Raw genomic sequence first — 27204 nt, 5'->3', positions numbered from 1 at the left:
TGTCGTCTTTGCCCTGAATGCAGTGGTTTGAGATGTTCTGTGGGCTCTGCTCATTCCTGCCCTGTTGGACTCATCAAAGACTTTAGTTTCCTGGTATGAGTCCAATACTGTCAACCACAAGTGCTCTGACCACGGAGAACATAGAAGCGGCTGTAGGAATAACTGACTCTATGCTGTGACCACGACCCACTGCGTCACCCCGCTCTTGCTGGTTTTCTGCAGCCAAAAAGTCACCCGGCAGAAGTTTGGTGTTTATGTAAAGCACACCCCGCCATCCCAGCGTGACCTCTGCGTAATGGAGGTCATCATTTCTGTGGTATTTGCCATAAACACTGCCACAAGGTTGTATATAAGACATCTGTATAGTCACATTATATAATTGTTGCATAAAGAAAGCAGTCTTTGTCAATGCTGTAGAAAAAAATTAATTTATTCCCAAAAATAGAAGTGTGACACCTCATCACGCACTGACTGGGTCTTGTTCAGGGTGTATTACATTGACTTCCAATGTGGTGCGTATTATTAAGTCATAACCTATTTTTGGCCTTAGAGGAGTTTTGCAAACAGAAGAGCATGTTGCACCATATCCATTTGGTAAATATTTTACTAGTAACATAAACCACGTTGTAATCAATTGGTTAGGGATTTCCTTCAGAGAACATGACTTGATCATCAGATTGCTAAGGACTGTCCCCCCAGTTTGTGGGGATTTAGGAGTAGTTTGAGGAAACTTTCAAAGGTTGTTTTGACATCTAGGTAATTATTTATTTTATTAATGATAATTTAATCTGATCTACTGAAGATAAATACGCTATAAGTGATAATAACTTATCCTATATAACATCACAAATACATCTACTGGCTATTTGGTGACCAACTGGGCTATCTGTCCTCTGTCCAGGGAAAGCCACCACATAACTTCTTTCTCCTGAATCTTCTCTCCAGTGTTCTCCATCCGTTTAATCTATTAATGTAACAACAGTGAAGTTCAGTCTAATCTTCTACAATGGCTACTCATACTCGCAGAGCTTTTACTGATAGCATTGTCATGTTGGTTATAGTATCTTTCTATCTCTAAAGAGTATTTTACAGCATTTCTTGTATTACGTAGTGTACTCCAGCTCTGTAAGACAGATATGATTAAGCCTGTGTGCTAGGCCATTTTTCTGCTGTGGATCGCATGTAACAAGCATGTGGTAACCTGCTAAACCAGCACGAGTCACAAGCAAAATCTAATTTAAGAGAAGAAGGGATAAAGGATGAATGTTTGCAATACAGCTGCAACAGAGAGGAGGGGACCTCGCCAGGTCAACTCCTTGTTCTGTGAGCAAAGCAATGCCTGCTCACCCTGCCAAGCTTGGAGGCTATCTCTTTAAGGAAGGATGCTTTTTCCAAAGTAGTCATCTCTTTTTCTCTGCCTGTGCCTGTCGTTCCAGTCAAACCATTCCTGCTCCTGAGCTCTGTTCCTGGCTTGCTGTTATTGCACTGCTGCTGGGTGGCAGTGGCCCTCCAGGTTAGGAGTAAGGAGAGAGTCTGGATGTAACATTGCTTTTCTGTAACATATACAGGTGCCAGGTACAGAACAGAAATTTTCAAAGGGTTTTCACCAAAACACCAGCCTTGGGACTCTCCTCAGCTCTGATAGTTCTCCTTGTTGAAGGCTGGGTTGCTTGAGGATGATTGCATGGGCGTTGATGTAGAGAAAAGCATCAGGATGAGCGAAGAATTAGTAATAAATTGTTCCAGGAGTGGCAAAATTAGTGAACCCTGTTGCTTCTGGATTAATTTATTTATCTATCCTTGCAGTATTCCTTAGTTAGAAATTAATGTTTCTTCGACCCTTCCACGCAATACCTCTAAGCCCTCTCTATCCCCTCATGTACACTTCCATATCTTCTCTCTCCCCCTGTGCCCAGCTATGCAACTTTTTATATCCATTACCTATATATATATTATATTCTTTAGGTGAACAGGTCTCATACTGCATTGCTACTGCCTTCCGAAGTGGGGGTGCTCGTCCGAGTCCTTCCTGGCCAGAGGTGGTTCACAAAGCAGGTATGATTTTAACATTTCTGACACCACTATGTCTTCATTAATTTGAGTTGAAATTGGCCAGCAGGCTTAAAACTTATCAGAGTGGACAAACAGGCAGGCAGCCCAAGCACATTGACTTCACTGTCTTGGGAAATAAGGCTAACAATAATCGTATATTTATTTCTGGAAGAATTAAATTAGGTTTGATCTACCAATCTCTTTAACTAATAAGGCTAATGGAAATGAGATTACACTGGCTGATTTATTATTCTTGGTGGTTATTAATTATTTGGCTTCTCTTTTGAGTAATTAAAAAAGAGTTTTTCCTGCTTTGACTGCACTAGATGTCATTAATCTGAAGTTTCTAAAATATATTCTTAACCTGCAGACCTCAAGAAAATGCTAGTTTTTCTTATAACTGTTAATTTGCAGTGTAAGACCATGAAGCTAATCATACAGAGACTTCTTTGAAGCTTTCCACATTTCTCTGAGCGTGTAAGTCCTACTTATGCCTTGGCTGATTATTTGCATTTTGGTTCTGCCTTCCTCCAGTTCTATCCTTTACAGACCTGGAGTCCCCAGCAGAATCGGTCATGGCTAATTTTAAGCACAAGGTATAAAACGAAAACCAGATTTATTTATTTTTTTTAACTACAAATTTCAGTTTCCCTAAAAGAGCCCTTAAAAGGGAGGCATAGGTAGCTGTGGCAGTTCTAGGTGGTAGCCCAGCTTCTTGCTCCAAGCAAGTGTTGTGGAGGCAGTGTTCTGCCACGAAGAGCCAGTGGAGCCAGCAAGCTGCTGTGGGTTACTGCTGACATAAGTGCAGTCCGACAGCAGCAGGATGATGGCTTTTAAAAATAGGACTTCTTGCCATTTTGTATTCTTGTCAGTGTGTCACAGATGTCGCAAGGTTGGATTTGTTTTTCCTACCATTTTTTTCTTCCAGTTATTGCCTTCATCAAAAGAATAAATTAATTTTGTTGGTGTGGGATTTCATCCTTGCAGTGACAGGAAAAGAAGGAATAAAACCACTTGGCTTGTTGGCGGTGCCCGTGGCTCCCTCAGGGCAGCAGATTTGCATTCATGCTGCGGTATTTGCAATGTGAATTATGGGGCTGAGGCTGCGCTCTGCAGAGCGCGGTGCTGAGTTTCTAATGCTCCTGTTATGAGGCATTTGACCTTTCCAAGGATAGAAGCGCCAGCTGCCCGCAGCGCTGCAGGAGTGGATGCAGGACTTGTGGCTTCCCACCCTTCCCTTTACGGAGCGCTGGCATCCCGAGCTTGGGCTGCCGAGGTCCTCTTGCCTGTGGGTACCAGCGCAGCAACAAGGAAAAGCAGTGTGTTTAAATGGCTCGTAAAGATTATTTTGACAAAAATACAAAGCCAAAGAAATCCCCTTCCCATGAAACCTGGCCATGCTGTGACGCAACATAAGCAGCAAACAGGGAGTGCACGTCAGAGGGCTCTGGCCAGCCTGTGGGAACGCTGTGGTGAAATCAAGCCAGCCCCACCGGTTTCAGTAGAAGTCAAGGCTGTGCTTGCATTAGGAGTGATGCTCATTGCCCATAGGACACATACAGTGAGGGGCTGTGCTCGTTGCCAGTGATTTGGGCTCCATCCATTGGGCTGGCTGCGTCCCCTAATGTCCCGTCAGCAGGAGCAGTGGGCAGGATGGGTGCTGGGGGCAACACCTTCCTCGCCCAGGTCACTGAGAGCAGGTGGGATCCCCCATGTCTCCTCCCCAAGTCAAACTTTATTCAGCTGCAAAATTGGAATAGTAAAAACCTTAATCTTTGGGCCAAACCACCATCTGAGCCCAAAGTGGGCATTTTATTGCTTGTAGTAAACAATAAACTTGTTCCCATGGCTTTGTAAAAATTGATTTCATCTTTCCAGAAGTCATCTTGCAGAACTTCTGCATAATGCTTGCATTCGGTCTTGGACGAGATAACATTTATTGTCCTGTAATAAATCCTGTGGAGACTCTTCTAGGGCTGGCAGCAGGAGTGTCCCGTTCTGAGCAAGCACCTGCAGGCGCCATTTCCATGGTGATTTACCTTTGGACTTAGAAAATCCTCAAAAAAGGAGCAACTGCCCACTTCAGAAATGGGAAGTGCAGTTTAGGTATATTCTTTTTTGGTTCATGAAAGCAAAAAAAACCCCAAAGGCAGGTTTCCAGGGAAAAAAATACTTCTCCTGACTTCACCAGCTGAGAGGGCAATATTTTTTGAAGCAATCAAATGCACTCAGACCCAACACCATCCTCTAATTACTAATGCCAGGATGCGGCTGATGTTAATCAGCACTGTTGAAGTATGCGATAGAGAATCCAGGAAATACAGAAATGTCAGCAATTTGACCTCCCAGCAGAAAATTTTGTGGAAAAACATGTTCTCAATTATATTTATACTTTCCAGACAAATAAACAACATTCTTCGAAGGTAATCTAACAAGCACGTCTGTAGCAAAGAAGATCAAACGGTAATTACTCTACATGCTGTCAGGCTGCCAAGATTAATAGGTTTTTCTAAGGAAAACTGAAAAGTCAATGTAAAAGAAGGAACAGGATAAGTTTTAATAGAGAAAAACAAATAAGGTTTTCTCACATGTCCATAATTTTATACTATTTTTCCCCAAGGGTTTGCAGAGCCAGGTGTTCTGCCAGCATCTGAATAGCTGGTAAATGCAGGGGAGCACGATGATGCTCGCTGCGGTCCAGTGCAGCACCAGGAGGGGTCATGCTTGCGCAGTGGTGTTGGTGGGGGATGGGCTAGCAGGTGTAAACCTGATCTTGTGCCGTGTGGAAACTCTTTGAAAGTTCAGGGTTTGGAAAATTCCCACTTTGTTTTAAATTAAAAGAAAAGCTAATTATATCTTGGTAATAATTTTGCCAAGATGATGATATGTTTTTAAAAGGCTGCCTTTTTTCTGGAATGGGAGTGTTGAAAGTGTCAAGTGTGATACAAGAAGCCTTGTTGTTAATAAAACTGTTCTTACTGGAAAAAACCCCACCCCTTTGTTTTAATACTTTGACCAGTTCTAGGCAGGATACCAGAATTATGGCACTGACTTAAAAATTCCCAAATGTAGAAATAAAATCTGTGCTCTGATCTTAATACCCAGTTGCTGCCCTGATATGGGACATTTTCAAGGTTATCTTTGCAGTCACAGGTGGGACGGAATACTTCTCCCAGTGCTGAGACATGGCAGTGATATTGAATATTGTGTAGTATCCGATACGGTCCTGGGAGCTGACGTTTTCGGTTCTATCTGTGTTTTTGATTGAATTTACAAATAAGTTGGGAGCTGTACTCTGCACTCATTTGGGTTTATATACCATATGCTTATGAATAATCAATATCGTCCAAATGACTTCCTAATAATAAAACCACACGTAACTGTCGGTTTTAAGTCCCAATGTTACACTATAAAGTAACTGAGACATTCACTATTGGTTTAAATAAAAATCACATTTTCACAAACCAAGCTACAATCGATGAGAATTATTGATTTTCAACACTTTTAAAACGGGGCCAATGAAACAGTGTGTGTATTACCTGATCTACTCCTTCAGCAGCAAAAAGTACTGACATCTCTCAAACAGAACTGTTGTTTTTTAAAAAACAGTGAGATAATGTAATCCTGCAAATTTAGTGTTTTGCAAAGACTGGTTTCTTGAATAAGGGTATTGTAAAACCGATCAAAGAGAAGAATGCTGCTAGGAGGATGATGTTGCATAAGGTGCCGGAGATAAAGATTTTACTGTTTTTAATGTTCTCATAAAATTTTACTGAAACAGAAGATATTTTTTTTTTTAAATCTCCTTTTGTTATGAATATGCTTTGCACAGAGATAATAGCTACCTTTGCCTAATCCTCATGGTCTGATTTGAATGTAGAGTTGGTATCGCTCTGCAGTTTCTTTGAACCTGGGGGAAGAATATCAGAGTTTTATTCCAGCAGAGCGGATGAGTATTCAAGTTCCTCCAGACATCAGAGACCTCTAATAATTGTAGCCCCTGACTGAAATAAATTGAAAAATTTATTTATCTGCTTTAATTTTTAAATATCTTCCAGTATCAGGACCCAGAAACTGAATCACTTTTCAAAGAAATTTGAATCTTTCAAACTCAATTTTTAATTTTTTTTTTCAAATGCAGGGTTTTGTTTTTTGGTTTGTTGGGGTTTTTTTGTTTGTTTGGGTTTTTTTTGCATGTGTAAGCACCTTTTGAAGTGAATGGGAGTTCTGTGAAAGTTTATTTTTTCAAGGCTGATTCCTGCAATAACACATTCTTCTGTGACCAAGAACTTCATGTGTTGGCTTCAGGGGGTTATAGAGCCCAGCAAGCTGGTGGTGTGAGGATGCACCTTACAGGAGTTTTATCACATTATGGATGTCAGGGTTTTAGTCCTTGTATTGAACAAATATTTTGATTATCTTAAACTGAATGGCAACAAGGTCCAGTTCTTCAGCAAAACTGGTGGTCCACAGACAATTCTGCCTTTTGTTCTACTGCTCCGTGTGAAGGTCGTGCTCCCAGCCTTTCGCTTGAGCAATCATAAGCTTTTTCTGAACTGTAAGAATTATCTTTAAAAAAATGCAGTTACTTCAGAGTCTTCTACAGAGCCATCCTTGAACCTGAGTACCACCTGCAATGAATGGCTGATGCAGATCCCTGTCTTGAAACTGAGTCAAAGAAATTAAGTCATTGTAACAGAGAATGTTTATTTTTTCCTGTGAGTCACCGAAGATAATATAAATATTAGTCTCCAGCCTACAGATATGTCATTCCCTTTACGAAGGTAGCAGCTGTCTTCAGGTTAATGAAGTGAGTGATAGGAACCAAACAGGCTCCTGAAGAGGCATTTGCAGGATTCTGCAAAGATTTGGGCTGGAACCGGGTACCCCCAAAATGAGCCGTGCAAGCAGGTCTTGGCAGCGGTGGGCTTGATGTCATTGCCCGTGCTGCTGCTTCCCTTGGGCACTCAGACCCCTGTTCAGAAAAATAAGTGTTTATTTAAGTCCAGCCTAATTGGCAAACCCCTGATGTCTGTATTTAGCTTTAAGGACATGTTTAAAAGGCATTCATTTTAATGGGGCTGAAATATGTGCTTATATTTAAATGTACTTATAAATTCTTTCTGAAACAGGGAAACCTTACTGTTTTAAAGCTTTTTTCCGGTGAGCTCAAGGCCACTTTATTGCAGCATTGCAGAAACAGTCACATTTATGCTTGGAAACATGGGCTTCCTTTGCTTCCATTGCTGCATGATCCTTAGTTGAAAATTGTGTTTGTGGGTCACTGGATGAGTACTTAATTTTAGCCTTGACCAAATCTTGCTGATTACATAGTAACTTGTAATTTATTAATTAAAAGTATTGGGGGCCCTCATATTTTGATTAACTTAATAGCTTTCACAGCAAGAACTGAATTCAACCAGAGACATCATTACAACTTTTAATATAATGATCTGGAGGGCTATTGAGTGCATCCCTTGAAAAGCTTTTACTTATTAGGCAGCTGACCTGTGTGAGTAACTACCTGGCAGCTGAACATAAGCCACTGCGGAAAACATCCTGCCACTGATTTTGTGGAATTATCTTAAATCTAGTAATGATGGGAAGCTCCATCAGTCATCTGTTGGCTTTAACTAGATATGTTTTCAGTGAGAGAAGAGGCAAAGGACAAGGGGCTTTGACCTCCAAGAAACCCGTGAACAAAGTGACAGGCAGTGAGATATAAACCTCAGGACTGAAGCCAAGATGCAGTTTGATTACAGATGCGCTGAGTGATTTGGAAAGATAAACTTTGCGTGACCCTAGGCAGAGGGCTGTGGCTGAATACTCCGTTTTTCAAGTGAAGCCACTGGAGCGTTCAGTACTTCAAACAAGAAGTTGTCTTTTTAGGGCTAAAATGCAAATTTCTATCCCTTGTGTGAAGTCTGAAGAGACAGGTGAGTTGTCTGCACCTCCTTTTTGGAGGCACCTGGGTGTATAATTAAGAAGTACGCCGTGACTGGTGTATTATTGCTGATTATGGCAGTGAGGGGGAATTGTGTTTGGGTACTTTTAAACCTTTCAGAAAGGGTTTTCCTTGCTGAAACAGCTTGCTGTGGCTGCACCTGAACTGGGGTAAATATTTGGGCAGCTGCAGCCGAAAGCCCATGGTTAGCGTGCCGGGCAGGGTCAGCTGAAGAAAACTCCAAAGAACAGCAGTGGGAAGAGCCCTGAATAATGTCACATTTTCCTTCTGCATCTCCGTGTCTCCTTTCCATTCACCATCCACCTTCTTTGGAGAAATGTGAGTCCATGTTCTGGGAATGCTGCAAGTGCAGTACAGTCTTTTATCTCTTATAATTGTTTTACCTTAAAAAGTAGAAAGAATAGGGAAGCAGGTTACAGGTGTTCATTGCTTTCATATTTTGACTTCTTGTATGTTTCTCTAGAGTAAGTGATGACATTTTTTGTTTTTCCTTTGTACAAACCTGGGAATTTTGTCTCATCTCAGATTAACCCTTCCCAGCACAATTTATCTTTGTGGTTCCCAACACTGTTACATTGTATTACGTTAAAAATAGCTTTAGAAAAAAAGACATCAAATCAATTTTGATATGGTATTTCTGTTTGTAAGTGAGCTTTTATGTGGATAATAGCCCGAAAGTGCACCCATGTAATTTTACTCAAATTTTTGAATGTCTGAAATCCAACTGGAATTTTAAGAATTTTAAGAAGCTTGGTTTTATAAGATTTGGACTGCAGCAAAACTTTTTTTCCTAAAAATACAGGTACTAAGGTTTCAGCATACCCAGAAGTGTTGTTAAAAACTGATCCAAACAGTCCTACATATTGTATTTACCTCTGGAACCTGAGGAAAATGTCTTTTTACACCCTCTGGAAAGACAACACATGCTTTGTTTTTTCCCAAACAGGTCACGTACCTTCACTCAATTGTACGCTTGCTGCGAACTCAAGCTGTGCCCGAGTATTTTTTCACAGCAAACTCGCACCTGGATTGCTTCGTGTGAATTAAAGACTTTAGAGTTTGGCTGGTTTTGAAGGTTCAGACTTACTATATTGATCCCTCCTGTGCAGTGAGGCAGAAATGTGGTTTCCAGTCTCTGGGGCCACTGGGCAATATTCAGAATATCCCTGCACAGAAGAGCTGCTGTTCCATGAAATAGGAAGACTTCATTTTCAGCTCTTCAGTTCTTATTTCACACAGGTGTAATTGCACTGGTGTCAAGGTAATTGCTTCTGACTTGTCCCAAGGTGCTTGAGAAATCCAGCCTTTCAGTTTTGTTAGAGCAGACAAAGAGAAAATCTAATGCTGGATACCTTTGCTGTACTGCTGCTTTTAATGTTGGATGATGGAAGTGTCCTCTGTGGGGATTCAGCAGGTGAGTAGGGACTCCAGAGCAGAAGGCAGAATATCTCTGAGTCACTTGTGTCTGTTTTTGTCTCCTGACCAGTGACATGGTAAGCCAGCCCTGGCTGTTTGCCTGCTTGCTGGACTGATGGAAAGGTATGCCCGTGTTGTGGTCATGGCTGTGGCTGCCTCATGGTCGTCCCATGACTGGGATGAGACATAGCTCTGCTGGGCTCAGCAGACACTTCGACATGTCCAAGAAAGGCATGGGTGAGGGTAGAGAGCCTGCACTAACCGTTATGATATTGAATCATACTGGAAGGGAGCTACTTTAGGGTAGGTGCACTGTAAGCTCAGCAGTGAGTACATTATAACAGTACTGTGAGCTCTCCTTGCTGTCCTGGATTTGCTTGACTATAGTTTCTGTCAGCTTTGAATGTGTCAGCTGAGTTGCTCTTGTTTCCCCCCTCCTACCCCCCTAATCTTTTTCAGACAGTGAAAGAGATTTCCCATGTGGCTGGGGTAAACACCAAGCTGTAGGTAGCAATGGTTTATAATCCTTTCAAGAACATTGGCACCAGTATTTAAAATATCTGTAAGTTATGTCAAGAGCCTTTTTTTGGAATCGGAGACAATCCCTACACAGTGCTTAAGCAGATTACACACCCCGTGTACTGATGTTGCTGTCGCAGCTCTTCTATTTTCAGTTAAGAAGGTCCCTGAGGTTGTATGTATGGGTTTTCCTCTCTTTATCAGTTTCAGGAGAAAGTATGACCTGTTATTCTTTTGTTTGCATTGATCAAAGGGTCTTTTACAGAGGTGTGATTCCAGATCATGTATGCGGAGTTTCATCAAGGCTGCTGCTCTGCCGGCCCACGTAAAGGTAACTACTTAACGTATCCGCTTATGTTCCACCACCTCAGAGATAATGCAATAATAAAAATAACCAACACAAATAACCAAAGATGGTTATGGCTTTTCCCTTGTTTCAGGATATGACACGCTTTAGGTGATATTTGTGCATGTCTACAAGGGATGAACACAGCGAGCTACCACCATCTGCTTTTGCAGATGAGCTCTAGGGCTTATATGTGTGTTTGTGGTTAATGCTGATGTTTCTGCTAAGTCCCAGCAACTTTCTAATAAATATTTCCTTATCAGTATTAAAATTACTTTTATAGACTAAAGTATGAACACAGATGTAATTTTTATGTTAAAATTCTTAAGGTCACTGGGATCTTTAAGAAGAAGAGAAGTCAGCTCCAAAGTCACTGCTGAAAATTATGTCCTGGGAACAAGTGCTGGAAGCTGGTCACCGCCCGGGCTGTTGCAGGGGATATACAGTAGGAAGTCCTTTAAAGCACAAACACTTTACCTGTGAAATTAATGATCTGGTTTAAACTAGAAATTAATTCCTATGTATCGGTTGTTCCTATGCATTGGTTCCCTATTTAACTGCAAAGTTTTGCTTGCTTCTGTTCAGTCTGCAATTGATTTGTCTGTCTTCATAGAGAGGATTATGCCAGGAACCTGCAGCTTCTGGTGTCAGAATGGTAATCCATGGAGGACAAGGTCTCTTAGGTACTCAGAATGTGTTCCAAAAACGTCCTTAAAATCTAATGTCTTTCTCCCTTAGGAGCTTTAGGAATCACCTGTTGTGAACAGGAATAAGGTACGCAAGTGTGAACCTGTTTCACCAGCAACTGTTGCAGTATTTGCAATGCATAAGTCACAGTAAGAAAACATTATTGAGCATTTGGGAGAGGTGAACGTTTTTTCAATAATTTTCCTTAATGACTGTGCCCTTTTCTGACTAATGCTCTCTGGATTTTAATGAAATAGCATGGGTTTGCTATAGGCGCTTTTCCTAGGCAGTAAACAAAAGAGCATTGATGGAAACAAATTACCAGTGTGTTGACCTCAGAGGAAAATCTCTGCAAACAGGAGGTAGGACACGGGCTGCTACTCTGCACTGTCAGATCACTGCAGGAAGCAGATATGCAGATGACGATGTCTCAGAAAGCATTAGAAAACAGGAGGCAGAGGTATCCTAGAGGATTAAGAACAATTGTCATAGCTATATCAGGGCATACAACATAGCTGCGAGTCTCAAGAGAGTCCAGCCTGCCTGTTGTAAATGTGCAACAGTCAGGAAGATGATAGGTAGTGTATGAACCAGACCTTGCAATATGTCCCTGTAGATGTTAATGACAAATCAATCCAAATCTCTTGGGCTTCAGGACGTTTTTTCTTTTGCCTCATTTCAAGTGGAAAAGGTAATTCTCATGTAAAAGTATGTGTTCTAAAATTTTAATTGTTAAGTAAGTCCTGATAGGAAACATTTACTTGCAGTATTTTTCTTTGTTAATAAGGTGTCCTGCCCAGTCAAGCCTGTGATTCTGCAGCTTAGGGCACTGGTATCTCAACACGCTGTGCGAGACAGATCCATTCCCAAGGGATCTTTCACCTGAAAAACAAAACAGTAGAGCAGAAAAAGAAAAATTACTTACCCAAGGTCATGAAGGTCTGCAGTAAAGCCAGGAGTGGAGTTCAGATGTCTTAATTCATGGCATAGCTTCCAGCCACAGGACATAACAACCTCCGGTAGCATTTACAAGTGCGGGTCTTTTAATCTCTCAGATGTACAGAGTTTAATTTTTTGGGAACTTTTCTTGTAGCTGGGGCGTGGGAAGACCTGGCATGTTGTGAGCAGTTGGTAAGAGCAGCTAAAGCACGAAGATGGGCTCAGATTATTGTGACTGCTCTCTTCTTCTGGAAGCCAACGGAAAGGTGCTGCAAACATTTGCATATTGAGACAAGATACATGGTATCAGCTGTGCTCTTCTAGCCGTAAGATGGAAGTTAGAAGATGGTAAGTTTTCCCTTTGTAGGAGCACAAGACCTCACCGAGAATGCCACTGACGTTTTGAGCTCTGCAGGAGGTAAAGTATATGGCGGTGTGTAAAGGCGTTCTGGGCCGGGAGGCGTTCTGGGACTGTTTTGTGAACAAAGGGCACGATGAGGCCCTTCTGCAAGAGGGACAAGCAAACTAACAGAGTAAATCCCGCTGATCAATTCAGATAGAATCTAGACATAGATCTGGGGACACTGCATGTTGTTTTCATAAGGCACAAAGTGGCCAAGTCCGGAGAGGGAGTCAAGAAGTGAAGAGACTGAGAACCTGGAACCGATGCTGGGAGGCATGTTGTGGCCGTTGAAACGAATGTGTGAATGAGCTGAAAGTGCAAGGCCAGTAAAGTAAAGCCAGTAAAGCCAAACAGAGGTTAATCCCTTGGGAAGAGTGTAGCAACATGAGGGGAGGAAATACCTCTTCACTGATTCTCACAAATGTGTCCATGTTGTTATAAATTTATACCAGCACATCTTTCCTGTGAAAGGAAAACCAGGCTCTGTGGAAATAAGACTACAGTTGTTATGTGTATGACAGTGGTGCTGGGAGGTCCTGATTCCTGCTGAGCCTACACCATTGCCAGATGTGGGCATGGAGGGGGCTGGGAAGGATTTCATGCCACATGCTTGGCAAGGTCTCCATGGGCTCAAAGAAAAGAAGTAGCTGCTTGTGAAAGGACAGGAATGGCAATTCATAGTATCCAATTTTGGCTAAGTTTTGGCCAAAGCAGGTGCTTGAATAAGTCTAAAGTATCTTAGCTAGGGACCTCTGCAGCCCCTGAAAATAACTATTTATCTTTCTGGGTGGTAAATCCATTTGTTTTCATGCCATTTTTTCTTTTATTGTGCCAATTGTTGAGGCTCCAGTAAGGATGGGAGCACCGGGCAGGGAATGCTGTTAAAGGTTTAAAGATTTTAAAACCAGAGTCCTGTCTTGTCTGATCTGAATAATAGACCACAAGTTCCAGCCAGTGTTTCCTATGTGAAGTCTAAAAACCTGTGGCTGAGCACCGTGCTTGGTAATTTAGAGACTCAATTGCTGATAAACCCACAGTACCCGTGAGTGGTCTGCCTGGCGCTCAGTTGCACAAAGGTCAGATTCTATTTTCAGTGTGGATGTGGCCGACAACTTTTTATACATGGCATCTAGTTTTAGTTTTCTTTTTTTGCTCCATTTTCTAGTCTCAGAGATCCCTCTCTAGGCTGGTGATTATAGCTCATGAACAAGGTGCCTTCCTTTTGAATATCTTGCTAGACCGAACTCTTTCAGTTTCTCATAAGAATAATGGATCAAAGAAACTAAGGAGTGTATGTATAATTAGCTGTGAGATGACTAAACAGTAGGAGTTACAGCACGTCAGGAGGTACTAGTACTGGCCCCAGCAAGAAGGAACAAAAGTGAGTGGGCCACATTGCTTGCACCATATTCCGTTTTTTTAAATTTTATTATTTGTCTGTACTGGGGAAACTCTCAACTGTTCACCTTACTTCAGTTCTCGTAACTCAGCTGGTGCACTGGTTGCAAATGGATGATGTTTCTGTCCTACTACAGTGAGCACTGGCATTGTACAAGGAATCTCTGAGGGATGTGTATAAGAGGTGAAGAAATATAGGCAGATGGGAGTATAAAACATGTTGAAGTGTTTGCATTGTGTGTGTCGTATTTATTTGGCACAGAACCGTACCAGGGACACCATCCATGTCAGCAGCAGTAATTAGTAATCCCTCATAATTCAACAGAAAGGGGGAGAGAGCTGTGACAACAAAATGGATTCTGGCCCAACCACCCCATGCAACTGTTTTGTTTGAGGATATTTTCAATTTAACCTTTAGGTGAATCTCTTTTCTGTACACAGTTATGTACGTTTTCTTTGTTGTCTGGATTCCTCTCATTTACATGTCAATGGTGTATCTTTACATGCCTGTTGGCCCAATTAACCATTGCTATTCATCTTCCTGCATTTCAGTCACCTCAGGTGCCCGTAGCTAGCATCCAAGTACAAGGAGGAATGGGTAAAAGCACTTTAGATAGATCACCAGCAAAGCAGTATGTTGCACAGATAAAGCCAGAGCCCCTAGACCTTTGTGTTTTGAAAATCAGATAAGTCAAAAGAAGACAACGGGACCATATCTGGTAGGGACATTTGTCTCTGTGTGATGGCGTCTGGGGAGGCCAAACCAGAAGATGTTTTACTTAGAGCAAGTGCTTCAGGAACAGTTCCCTTCTTGCCTGGAAAGGGAAACTGGAGCCCCTGGGCTCTTTGTGAGCTGAGCCTAGAGCCAGGGGCTGCGGCACGTGCTGGTGGCTCATCCGTGGCAGAGCTGGTGGTGCCAGCAACCCTGCTCCATGGGACCAGCAGCAGCTCCTTCACATCTGCAATAAGTAGGTTTGGCTTTGAAATAAGCCGCACTTAGGCAACAATTTTCTCTTCTGTTTGGTGTGGTGGGGAAGCACTTTTCAGCTGCCAGGTCTGCCCCTGCTGAGGCGCCACCTGATGAATAAGCAATGAGCCCTTGCACGCCTGTGTGGGAGTGAGGACTGGAAGGGTTCTAGTTTGATCAGTGAGGCACAGCCTAGATCCTCTTGGCCTTTCAGCCCCTCCTTTGCCCTGCGCTCATGCCAAGGCACGGTATGTGCTCAAGGGGCTCTGCAAAGGTGGATGGAGTGGGAGGAGGTTGATAGTTACAGCTGTCACTGGCTGCCAACTAGGATTGCCTTTCTTTCCCCCCCTTCTACATCTATAAAGCAACTTCTGTAAGAGCAATCATGGACTTGGAATTTCATTACTGTCGATACATTTTGTAATAGCTCCCGACACTACTTTCTCAACTGATAATTTAGTTAAGCTCTCTGCTGCACATGCACATGCTTTGGTGTGGAGGCAGTGGAAAATTATTTAATAAAACTTAACGCTGCTTTCATTTCATGGCTGTTATTACTCAATATTAGTCATTGCTGAGAATCATTCCTTGAACAGCTCTGTCTTATCATCTATATGCATTTGGCTATCACCTCTTTGAAATGTAGCAGCATCCTGGGCGGTAAATGAAGGCAGCTTTCATTTTATTCAGCTGTGCATCTTGGAAGTGGGTGTGATCTTAACAAACAGAGTTATTGTAATTTCTGTGTCTTCTGTGATAGTTCAGCATAAAAGATGACGTTTTAGTTGAAGTCTCATGGATGAACATCAGGACTAAAAAATTTACAAGTGATTCTGTTACCCGTGAAGCTTGTTTCTCACCCAAAATATATGTGCTTGATTCAGTCAAAATTAAGAAAGGTTTTTTTTCCTTTTTTTCTGTTGGGTCAGAAATACCCTCTGCTACCTAATATGTATGAATTTATAAAAGCTGGGAAGAATAGACCCAGATCTTCAAGCTCTGTATACAAGTGTGAATATACAGATACTGACTCTGGTGGTTCTTGTGCCTGTACATATGAATGAAACTATGTATAAATATTCAAAAGACTTTAAAGACCAATAATGTTTTTATTGTGGCTTGAAAAGTCTGAATCATGTTTGTTTCCTTCTTATATTCATTGTGTAGTGAAGATATGTACTATTGATGTTTTTTTGGTGAAAATGAATGCATTCCTTTTTCTGATGTTCTATTGGAAAGGACATGCCTGTCTTGTGCAGCCATGGTGCGCTCTCAGGGTAGAAAAACATCGTGTTTTGCGTTAGAGTGGAGATCTATGAAAATAACAAGCCTCAAACATCAAAATAATTCTAGGGAGATGTTTCGTGATATACCCTGCTTTGCTATGTTTTTTTTTTTTTTTTATAATCTTCCATTCTGAAGGCTACATTTTCCAGTCAGACAAAATCAAATTGCTATATGCTTGATGTTGCTGTGTGTTCCACCCAAAGCGCAGCTGTCAGGCAGCACTACTTGTGTTATTTCTGCTGTGCAGCTTGGATAATTTCTAAGCTGGTTGGAACCTGCTATGGCCCGATCTGTGTGATGGTGCTATCAACTGCATCGTGCGTGGCTTTGACCGACTGGCGCAGGGCTAGGAGTGGTCAGGAGTGCTGAAACGTGTGGAGCATCAGGAATATGCATGTTCGGGTTGAGTGGGTTGGATGGGGCCGTGCCTGCAGTCTGATGGATCGCAATGTTGGTCCTGAAGAAGGAAGTGCCATTCGCCATTCCTTTGTATGGTTTCATATTCAGGTCTTCATGAAGGTGAATTCCATTTGTCCGTGCTGCGTGGGGCTTCCTAAGGATGTGTTTATTGGCAGTGCTCTGCCACTGCAGAAAGCCACCGAGCCTGCCTCTATCGGAGCCTTGCGTTACGCTTTCCCTCGGATGTGCTACCGATGTACACATGGAAACCCTTCTCTTGTTTTCTATTGCGTGGGTGCCTGGAGTAAACTCTCGCGTGGGTGACTGGGGAAGGTGTTGTCTTACCTTACAGGAACTATTGTGCATGAAGGCGAATGTCTTCTGTGTAAATGAGGTGTCTCTGGGTGTTCGGTGGGCTTTCTGGGAAGGTAACAAATGTAACTAAGAATGAGAAGAGATCTTCTCTTGTCATTTCCAAGGTCATCCCCACTCAAACTTTATTTAAACATGAATTACTTTGTAAATGATGAAAGGTCTTCCACAGAAACATCACTGAATTTTCTCTGTCTGACAGAAACTAGTTCTCTCCAGACTTTTTATCCAAGATGTATTGCCATTTCATAAGTCAGGTGGTGAACTTGACGTTGTAAGAAAACCAAATTTCCTGTCACTCAGTTTCAGTTAATTTCTATTTGGAGCAAGATGTGTGGGAAGAAGTAATGTATTTTATTGTCACATTTAAAAAGAAGAGGCAAACTTCTGGGTGCACAAGAGTTTCTCAGGGGACAGCCTAACTGGTAGGATAGCTGTGTCTACCTGCCAAGCTGATTTCTTTCTTTTTTTCCCCTTGCAGCTCTTTGGAGAGCTCCAATGCAGTTGTTTTCCTCTAGTGTGCCCAACCCTGGCTTTCACCTTGTAGAGGAATTACAGAGGACTGTATGAAAAGTTTATTTGTGAAAAGGTTGTAATGATTGTTGAATACATAAGGCAAGGCACGGGAGCTACTTACTGAAATTAACCTGATACTGGATGGTAAAAGCCCTGTTGCAGCCAACTAGTTTTGATTGTGCTGGGACATCACCTCTTCTATTTTATCTCCACCCCCTTTGTGCGTCACAGAGATGAGTTCAATGGAAGTTACTCAATGAAACCTTGAGAAATTAATTTCTGCTCAGACTCAATCAAAGGTTCAGAGGCAGCTTTTGGGTTGTGCTGGTTTCCATGCCCAAGATCTTGCTTCTCCCTCGTGCTGTGCAGGGCGCTGCATGCCCGTTAGCTGCACATTGGAGATCCTGGCTCCCTGGCAGGCAGCTGGCATAGCTTGTGGTGCTGTGGGATCCCTCGGGATAAGTAGAGATCTATAAATGTATAATGTGATTACTGCAGCATTATTTTAAAGGTCAGCCTCCCGTATTTGCACAAGCGTTGATGAGAGTGACTGTCTGCCACAGATGATTTGTGTGGACCAGGATTGTGTCCAGGTATTAATAGTGCTGATTAAATAAGGATGGGGAAAGTATTCTATCTCTGCAAATATCGAACCTCCTATTATGTTTATAATCCTATAATAAAAGGAAAATTTAATAGTAAAAATGGATGCATCTTCAATGTTACAGGTTTGTGGGAGTTTTTAACAGTTTCAGAGCAGAAACCCACCCTCATGGAGTCAGACATCTGTGGCAGTAAGGCCAGCCTGCCTTTTCTGACCAGTGTAGCACAAACACAAATAATGGAAAGATTTAAAATTCAGGCAGTTGAACTGTAACCCAAAGTGAATCAACAGCAAAGCCATTAGAAGGATTTGGTTTCTTCAAATGCCAAAAACATTCACAGTTTCTTTGGGAGGGAGAGAAGGTGGAAGGATCTTCATAGAGGGTTAAAAAATTAAAAGGGTTAAAAAGCACCATGTGGGATTTTTGAAGGGGCTGTGCACACTTACCTGCCTCAGAAATATGTATTCAGCAAGGAGTATCAGGGTCAGTTGATTTATACAGGCCCCAAATCCCATTAATGCAGACATTACACATTACAAAATTCTCTTTGTAGATATAGATCAGCAAACTACAAGAACACCAGTAAATAATCAACAGACCTTAGAAAAAGGGCAAGGACTACACTCATCCATCACTAACAAGGCACAGCTGTAGCAAATCTACAGAAAGAAAAAAAAGATGGGGGGAAGATAAACATTTTTATCATCTTGTACTTGTTCCTCATTTATTACTGAGCGTGTGAAGGGCGAGTATCAGTATCACAGCTGGAAGTAGAGAGAAACGACAACGCGAAGGGCAACCTTTTCCTCTTGTTGAAATGGATCTGAGGCTTGTCAGGGAAGCCGAGATGTGCCTGGTGGTGTAGCCTGTGCCAGGCAGCCCCAGGTGCTGCAGCAGGAGCCGGTGAGTCCAATTCTACCCGTTCCCGTGTGTTCACAAGGTCTCTGCTCTATTTGAGGTCTGTTGTGTCATGGCAGAGGATTTAATCTTCTCTGAATTATTTTGTACCATGCATCCTCAGCAGCACCCATCCCTCAGAAGCAGATGGTGCTTCTGGCAGCTCTTTAGGTCTGTTATCCATACCGTGCACCAGCATGGCACGGCGGCTGTAACTGCCGCGGGGTGAACCATGATGGAGTACCTCCTCTTGATCCAGATTGCCTCCCGATGAAAGCCTCACTCCTGCCGTTGGCTCCATGGAGGTGCTGCCATCATCTGAGCTTAATGGTCTTTTCCAGCACCCGCTGTTATATTTGCTGCTAGACCCAAGCTGTCCAGGTCCAAACAGCAAGAAATCAAAGGCTGTCAGGACTGGAAGGGAAGAAGGGTGCTAATGGACTGCAGGAGGACGAGAGTGGCTGCCGGAAAAGGCTCCTTGCTCATGCAGGCAAGTACTGCAGGGGCTTGAGCTCTGCCTCGTGCCACCTGTACATGGAGGTGGTGGCTTCCCTGAGACAGAGAGGACTAAGTGAGGATTTGTGCACCAGTCCAAATGCCATTTCATTAATCTGCCCTCTTCTAACATCCAGTACAACTCATTTGGCTGTGGGTATTTCTTCATAGACAAGAACTTAACCTCGTTATAATGTTGCTCTTCTTGCTTACAGTGAAACCTCTCTTTATTAGGACTTCATCATCTGTTCCTTTCCTTCACTAAACAACCCCTCATAAGTGTGGCAGCATATTGCAAAGTGTTCTTTTAAATAACCAGACCTATACCCATCCCAGGTAATGAAATAGGAAAGCTTTATTTTGCAAATTCTTGTTTTTATTGTGTTTTTCCAATTACTTTGTAATTCACAAGATTCAGTAGCTCACAATGGGTCTTCCAGCCATTACTGCAAATCTGCACAGTTGTGCTGCAGGTAAAATTACAAACTCCAGCAGGACAAGTAGTTACTTCACTTTCTTCCAAGCCTTGCTTCCCCTCGACTTTCTCCTGCCTCTCTGAAAGGTCTATGCACTCTTTGTTCTGCTTTGGCTACGGGGAACAAGCTTTTGCATACTGCTGCTGGATGCTTCAGAGATCTTGATGGAAAATCAAAGCGAGGTAGGACTTGAAATGCCTCCTTTCTGATCGCTGAGGCTCCTTTTCAGCTACCAGGAGGAACAGCCCTGCAGCTTCCTATGGATCTTCAAGAAAGAGCTGCCTTTAGCACCGCTGTCTCCAGTGGGAGAGGAGCCTTGTCCCTGCATCTGTACTGCGCTGTATTTATCAGAGGGAAGCTGGCATAACACACTTTAATCCTTTCTGGGAAACTGTGATTACCTAGGAGAAGCGAGAAGGCTGCTCATCTTTTTTCTTCGCTTCTTTCTTCTCTGTGCTGTCTGCTGCCTCTGCCTCCCTCCCGCTGCCTCCTCCGTTCCCAGCCTCTGAGCGGAGCAGGTTGTGGGAACAGCCCTTCCGCTGCTCCTGCGTGGACTGACACAACGAGTAGCCCTGCGGTGAGACTGTCAGGAGCCACTTTATGTGCCAGAGGTACATTACCAGGGTGTAGCAAGGAAGCAGAAGTTTATTTGGAGGAGCAAACAGTAAACAACAGCTTTCACCAACCGGCTCAGGCTTGATGATTCCTGAAGAGAAAGAGGTGAACCCCCATGAGACCTCTTTCTGTACCCCAAACAGAGCAAACAAGAGTTCAGGTCTAAAGTACAGATTTGACCTTTGCTCCTCTAGACTCCGTGTGTGCCTCTCCATGCCTCCTGATAGTTTCTGACACTGTCAGCCAATTTCAGCAATATTTGATGGAAGGATAGAGGCTCAGAGACATGGTTCCTATGAGATTCACAGCAGCAGATGAACAGCGAGATCCCCCCTCCTGCCTAAGGTGAGGAAAAGGTGGTGCAGAGCCAGTTCTCATTTGGTGCTGGAGGATCTGGGTGGACTTGGCCAGTGCCGCAGGCATGGGGAAAGCTTCCACCGAGGTTCATACCTTCCCAGACCTCAGGGAGTTTGGTGGAGCTCCAGCCATGGATGACAGGGCTGCTTCTTGTTCTGGTTGTTGTGCAGATTTCAAAACCACTGTGCAATGCCTGTGTGCGATCTGTCCAACTTGCTGGGAGCCTTCCCTGGCCCCTGCAGGTTCATGGAAGTGATGGATGGGAAAAGAGGGGGCGGGCTCACCAGTAAGAAGAGAGACTTCAGATGGGAGTGAGGGCAGCAGCAAGGGAATCACTGGAATATGGCATGAAACATTTAAAGTTGATAAATGAGAACACTTGTGAACAGGGTCAAAGCGAAACCGGCTCAGCGCAGGGGGCTGGGGTGGAGTGGCACATTTGTGTTGCGGTGCAAACTGATGCTGAGAGCGTGGCTGAGAAGGGAATGGCAAAGTTTTCTCAAGGTGCAGAGGTAATTACATCCAAGGCAATGGCCAGGCAATAGCATTTTAATCTGTGGGAAATGCTGACGTTTATTCCCACCCTGAGCTGGGAGGAACTGGCCCAAAAGTGAAATGCAGGAAAGCCCCTGCCAAGCTTCCCTGTGGACATAGCAGACTGCATGCATCCTGCTGGAAACAGTGCCCTGGTGGCCAAGGAGGAGATGCCAGAAGAGAATGGGAAAGTGTTTACTTTTTTGTTTCATCACCGCATTTTCCAGGAAGAACCAGGGGGAAAGGCACTGCAGAAAACCCTCGGAGGAAGCTGGAAAAACATTTAATGTTTCCAAAACTCAGGGGGGAAAAAAAAAAAAGCATGATGTGAAAACTGACCTATTCCACTACTTAGATCTTATCATGTCTAGATTTTACAAAATTTTATCTGAAAGAGTTGTTCTAACTTGAGTATTTCTAGTCCTGTTCACTAAAAAAGAATAAACATTTTCAGAGTTGGTCTGGAAACTTGTCCAGAAATTGCTGATGAACCAGAATAAAAAAGGGGAAATTGAGTAAACATAAACCAACTGTGTTAAGTGTCTGGCTCTGAAGGGCCATAAAATCTATTTTGGAAGGTTCAGCTGTAAGTTTAAGCGTCAGGGTGGCTTTAAGTAACTCAGCTTATTTTACAGGTGTTTTGAAGCAGCCTTGAAGAGAACAGGAGGATTGCTCAAATTGCTAAAAATCTCTAGGACATAGTGCACTATCTCCTGTGCCAATTTACAGACTTTCTATTAGCCTTACGGCACCGAGCTGCCTGCCAGCTAAAGAAGGTCCTGGGTCACCTGTGGCTGATGGGTGACGCAGAGCAAGCTGGGTGCTGGTCTCTGGCGAAGTTCACGTGAGGTGCAGGGTAAGGGCTCTGTAGCCTCGGTCTGTAATACATAGAGACATGAAACTGTGAGCAAAGCATGAAGCTTCGTGATAACCCTTTCTTCTTCTCTCTTAGATTTTCAGTTCTCATTCATTCTTCACTCCTTAGGGAGGGATATGTGCAGTTACTGGGAAAACTATGGCCCTTAATCGGAACAGCTCAGCTGGTGATAGTAAATGTGATAGCTGTGCTCATGGGCTATCACGATGGCTTATTACAGGATCACTGGTAATGAAATGTGTGTGTAACAGGCACTGAATCCCTTTTTGTTGCAGTAACCATGAAGAGGGGCATGGTAGAGGATATGAACAATTGTTCATACTACGTGGAGTGGAGTTGGAATACCTTTTTTGGTGAAACACATATTTTCTTAAAATACAGGTTTTCACTCAGTAATTCCACTGATTATCTTAAAGATATACCACACACTGCCATCCCAAAGGGGTAAATCCTAGCTCTGACTTATTCTTCCTTCAGGGGGTGTCGGTGCTGAGGTGTGATGTGTCATTAGAGCCGGTTCCTGAGCAAGCTGTTTAAATCCCTCTGCATACGTGGAACTGTAGCGATGGAGGGAAGACACAGTCACTCAATATGAGTGATCAGCAGACTTCATTTATTGTGCCTTACAGTCACCTTTTATGCCTTGTTATAATTAGCTCATACATATTACAAAAGTTAAGCTCATTATTGGTTAGTTGCCTAAATACCAAGCCCGCCCCTAGTTTCTCTTCTGTAGTTATCTGTTCCCACCTGTAACATTATTTTCCCACTGCGATCTTGCTGTTACTGTGTTACAAGAACAGCCAAGGATAGTGTATTTTTGCTTTACTTCAGATAAGCTGAGAGCGATGTGCATTTTTGTCCAGCCAGCTGGACTATGTCTATGTGACCCTTTTCAGCTAGCCAGTTATCCACATGGAATGTGTACTGTTGTTACAGGTCTCCAAAGACCAGATCCTGAAATGTGAGGGTGTTCCTAGGGTTAGGCTTGTCTGAAAGGAAGCAGCTACCCTCGCTGGGTGGCACCCCAGTCCCCACCTCTCTGTGACCTGCTTTAACAGGGGGTTGGACTGGATGATCTCCAGGGGTCCCTTATGACCCTGACCGTTCTGTGATTCTGTGCTAACACATTGCAAGCAGAATTTTCAGGGCTTCCTAAAGAAATTGAACTACCTGCTAATTATAAGTCTAATTGATTTGAACAGCTTCCCTGACAGGTTCAAGCACTGTACACATCAGATAACTCACACGTACATGTGCAGGGCTGCATGTGATGTCCAAGCGGGTGCCGTGGCCCAGCAGGAATCGGGACGCATCCCGTTGGCAGCACAGCCCACCTCAGGAGGGTGCAGTCTGCAGGCTCGAGACAGCACGTGGCGGAGAAGAGGTTGCGTAAACATGTGTTAAGTGATTACATCCACCTGCTGAAAAGGAATTTAAGAGTGGTGGTAGTGCCTCCAAGATGAGGGTGAAACCACTATTGAAGAGAGAGTTCAGTCATCATCAGTGTGTTGGCTGTAGCAGTATTTGGTTACAAAGAAATCAAAAGATGCTGTATCTTGAACATAATCCTGTATCTAGTCTTATTACAAATATTTTTTAAATTAAGACTTTCAGATATGGTGCTATCTTCCTGTTTTCTTCCTAAATTAAAGTCCTAAGATAAAAATATCCTTATGTGGCAAATGTACCATGCTGTTCAACACATTCCTTACTCTTTCAGTAAAAGGTAATTTACAGAACGTACCATATTCTTTCTGTTCTTCATTTTATCACTGACAGCCAGATAATAGAAATGTTCTGGGACAGTCATGGTGCTTCTGGAGATGACATATGAGAGAGCGAGTGAACAGCTCGGCACTTTCACCACAGTATCTACTCTGCAGGACCAAGAAGCAGAAATAAACTGCCTGGTGAAGGGTACTGGCCAGAAAGGGTATTTGAAAGTATCTACTGCTCAGTGTTAAGTATATCATCCAAAAATGGGTGTTTTCTATTTGCCTTGGAAGAGGGACAGTGACTACTCCACGCTGCCCTGACTTTGCAGGTTTGTATCTGTTCAGGGCCAAAGTGACATGAGCACAAACCATGCCAGGTTTGGTTTTGTGAGTTATCTGGGCACAGGTGAAATAGCTCTTTGGCTACTTGTCTTGTGTCTAATTGTCAAAATGTGCCTGTTCTTCCAGGAAATCACTGCTGGACTGCATATGAGGAGGGTCTAGCTTCTAGCTATGGGCTAGCCTGTAACAGCTTAGATTAAAAAGGCCTTGCATGTGCTCTCTTTTAAGCATTAAAGGTACCAAATCTAGAGCTGGCAGTGGAAGGTAGGGAGGACATGGGGCATCTTAACTCTGTAACATCAAGGCAGATGATGTAGTGCTGGAAAAGTGTTCCCACGTGTCTGTCCAGGGAACAAAACTTAATAGCGTGGCTGTTCCCTGCTCCTGGAAAGGCTCGCTGTGCAGTCCTTGATTTGTTAAATGGCCACAGATTATCAAGGTGAGATTCCCAGACAGCTCTGTGTTTCAAGATTGTGATCAGGTCTAGAAACACACTAATCTGAAAAACCCCAGTCCCACATGGTTAAACGTGGCTCAGGAAGCTCCTTCACCTGATGGTAGGATGCCCTGGGCAGCAATCTGGACCACACTGTGCTCCTGCCCAGTGCACAGGGCGAGAGCTGCCAGCTGGGTGCAGGATGGTTCCCTTGCTGGGCCAGGCTCTGCTCTTTAGCTCTGCATAACACCGCTGAGACCCATAGGGCAGCATTAGTTGTTCTAAGAAAAACATTTGAATTAGTATAAGCTGAGAAAAGCAGAGAATACATTTACACCAGCTCCCGTTAGAATTGGGAAAAGAGTTTTATTCTTGCAGGACTCTGTGGATGGATGTGCTCAGCTGCTTCTTGGCAATTTCTACATTGCTCTCTGCCTCTGTCTCCCTGGTGGTAAATAGGTCTGGTCTCCTCTGTGATCTCTGGGTGAGCCTCGATTATCCTCGGGCCCCACCTGGTTGCTCTGAAGCTGGGTTTGCAGCCTCGGGGGGCTGGTGCTCTGGAGGGGGCCGTTCAGGCAGGCTGTGAGCGATGCTGCCCTGCCTGGCGGTGCCCCCCAGCCAGGCATGCTCTCGGAAAGCAAGGTCAGCTGCCACCAGGGACACTGCAGCTGGTTTGCTGCTTAGATTCACTTATTGTCTGGTGGGTACATCCAGCTTGGAGCGATAACAGATCTATTGAATGCTGAGGTGCTACGTAAGGCAGGAGGACAGTTGTGTTCTGTGCCTGTCTGCCTGAGCGGGTGGGTGTACAGCGGAGGGGCTGCAGGCTGCTTCGGTGAGCGGCAGGTGTGCGGATGCAACCTGTACTCCTGGAAATTTCTGAGCTTTAAATCAACATACTGTTGCTGTATATGGCATTGAGTACTCTGTCATAATGTACGTGGCCTCACAGCTATTGTCGCCCAGGTACGTGCATTCTTTGATTAAGTTTGATTCATGTTTACCTCCACACCAATTAATGCTGCTCTGACAGCATATGTGGGTATGTAAGAAATAAGGGAGCATAAAGAGGGTTAGGGCCCAGGTACTGGACTGTACAGTTACGTACTGGTTTCTCAGGTTACAAACTCCAGGAGTGCTCAGGAATTTGTTCAGCTAGTGTAAACTGCCATCCTTCCTTTGGCTTTTGTGGAGCTAGGAGAAATTCTGTGGTAAACTGTCTGCCCAGGTAATGTTGCGTCACAGTTTAATTCTTTTATATTGAGCCTAATTAAACTGACTGATGTTCAAAACCACCAAAATGATTGACAAACCCAGGTTTGTTGCAGAGTGGTTGGGAAGAGGCATTTTGGCACCTGGGCCCATTGAGCCCTGGGGCAGGTGGAGGCGTGGGTGGGTGGTTAACCCCGGTCTTTCACCAGGTGCCCTGCCTGCTGTTAACCCCCCCTGACAAGCCTCTGTGGTTTTTACTCAGTTCCATAATTTTGTAGCTTTCACTCTAGGTTATTCTGGAAAATGGCTGCTGCATATTTTCAGTTGCTTTGAAAACTGTGCTTAAGCCAGCCAAATGCACTGCTCTGAGACGGGCTGTTTATAGAAGAGCTAGGATTAGAGGGGGATGTAAGTGTTGTCCCTGGGAAGGGCACTGGGAAGCGTAAGGCGGTGGTGGGAGCGGTTTTGAGAGGTTGCAGTGCTAGGCAGGGAAGCGGAGGGCACCAGCACACACCCCCCCCACCCCCCCCCCCCCCGGTGCTGCTCCCTGCCTAGCGGGTGGTGGTCTGTGCCTGCAGGCAGCTGCCCCCGCGCCCCCAGCCCACGCCTGCTCCCACCACGCCGCTGGCACACGGCGAAACCAGGCCGCCCTGGCAGCACGTGTGCACCTTGTGTGCCCGAGTACGGGGCGTTTCACTGGGGCTTGAGCATGGCTGGCACATCATGCCACAGTTGTGGTTATTGCTAGTTCTGTTGGGAAAGCGAAACCCTTGTGAGTCAGTTTGGGTAATGCCTTGTAAGCCTCAAATAGTACATCAAATCCATAGGGAAAAGCTGTTCAAAATTCTGTGCTTGTATATATTCTGTGTCCTAGAAACTTTTAAACCTCCTTTATGTAGTGACGGGAGGTTAGCATATCTGCAGAGAGAGAGAAATTGCTGGTGGTTTAGAAATAGATTGGTTGATGCAAAAAGCTAAAGGTCTATCTCTATGTTTTCACCTCCTAAAGCAAGTTGGAAGTTAAGAAATCTAATCAAAAAAAGGCTGGAACAACTGTTTAATAGCCTCAAGGCAAGGGCCAAAATTCAAAAGCTTCAGCGTTATGAAAGTTCCAAAGAACATGAGGAAAAAACAGATTCCCCAGTGCCAGCAAAGGTGGACAACGGCACTGGCTGGGCGGGAGAGCAGGTGCCACACTCGACTGATGTGGCCAAGAAAGAGAAAAGAGGACACTTTCAGGTTTTAGATCTAGCAAGTGCTACGGAAATGTGTTTGGCTAGGGCATGTCTGTTACAAAGACATCCATGATGCTGATTTTGTCTGCAGTGGTTACAATGAGTAGTGCACAATTATGATCTGTTAAAATAAGATCCA

The 27204-nt window shown here is 43.8% G+C and overlaps 1 long non-coding RNA gene across 1 annotated transcript; it reads left to right on the top strand.

Moving 5' to 3' along the window:
• Positions 1-850: 850 nt before the first annotated feature.
• On the top strand, positions 851-26320 carry LOC130148774 (uncharacterized). Its single transcript, XR_008821664.1, has 3 exons — positions 851-2055; positions 10218-10283; positions 10628-26320. It is a non-coding gene; the product is annotated as an uncharacterized LOC130148774 (long non-coding RNA).
• Positions 26321-27204: the final 884 nt, after the last annotated feature.

Source organism: Falco biarmicus, chromosome 4 (genome assembly GCF_023638135.1).
Source record: "Falco biarmicus isolate bFalBia1 chromosome 4, bFalBia1.pri, whole genome shotgun sequence".
Classification (NCBI taxonomy): Eukaryota; Metazoa; Chordata; class Aves; order Falconiformes; family Falconidae; genus Falco; species Falco biarmicus.
This window is presented reverse-complemented; position numbering and strand designations above follow the sequence as displayed.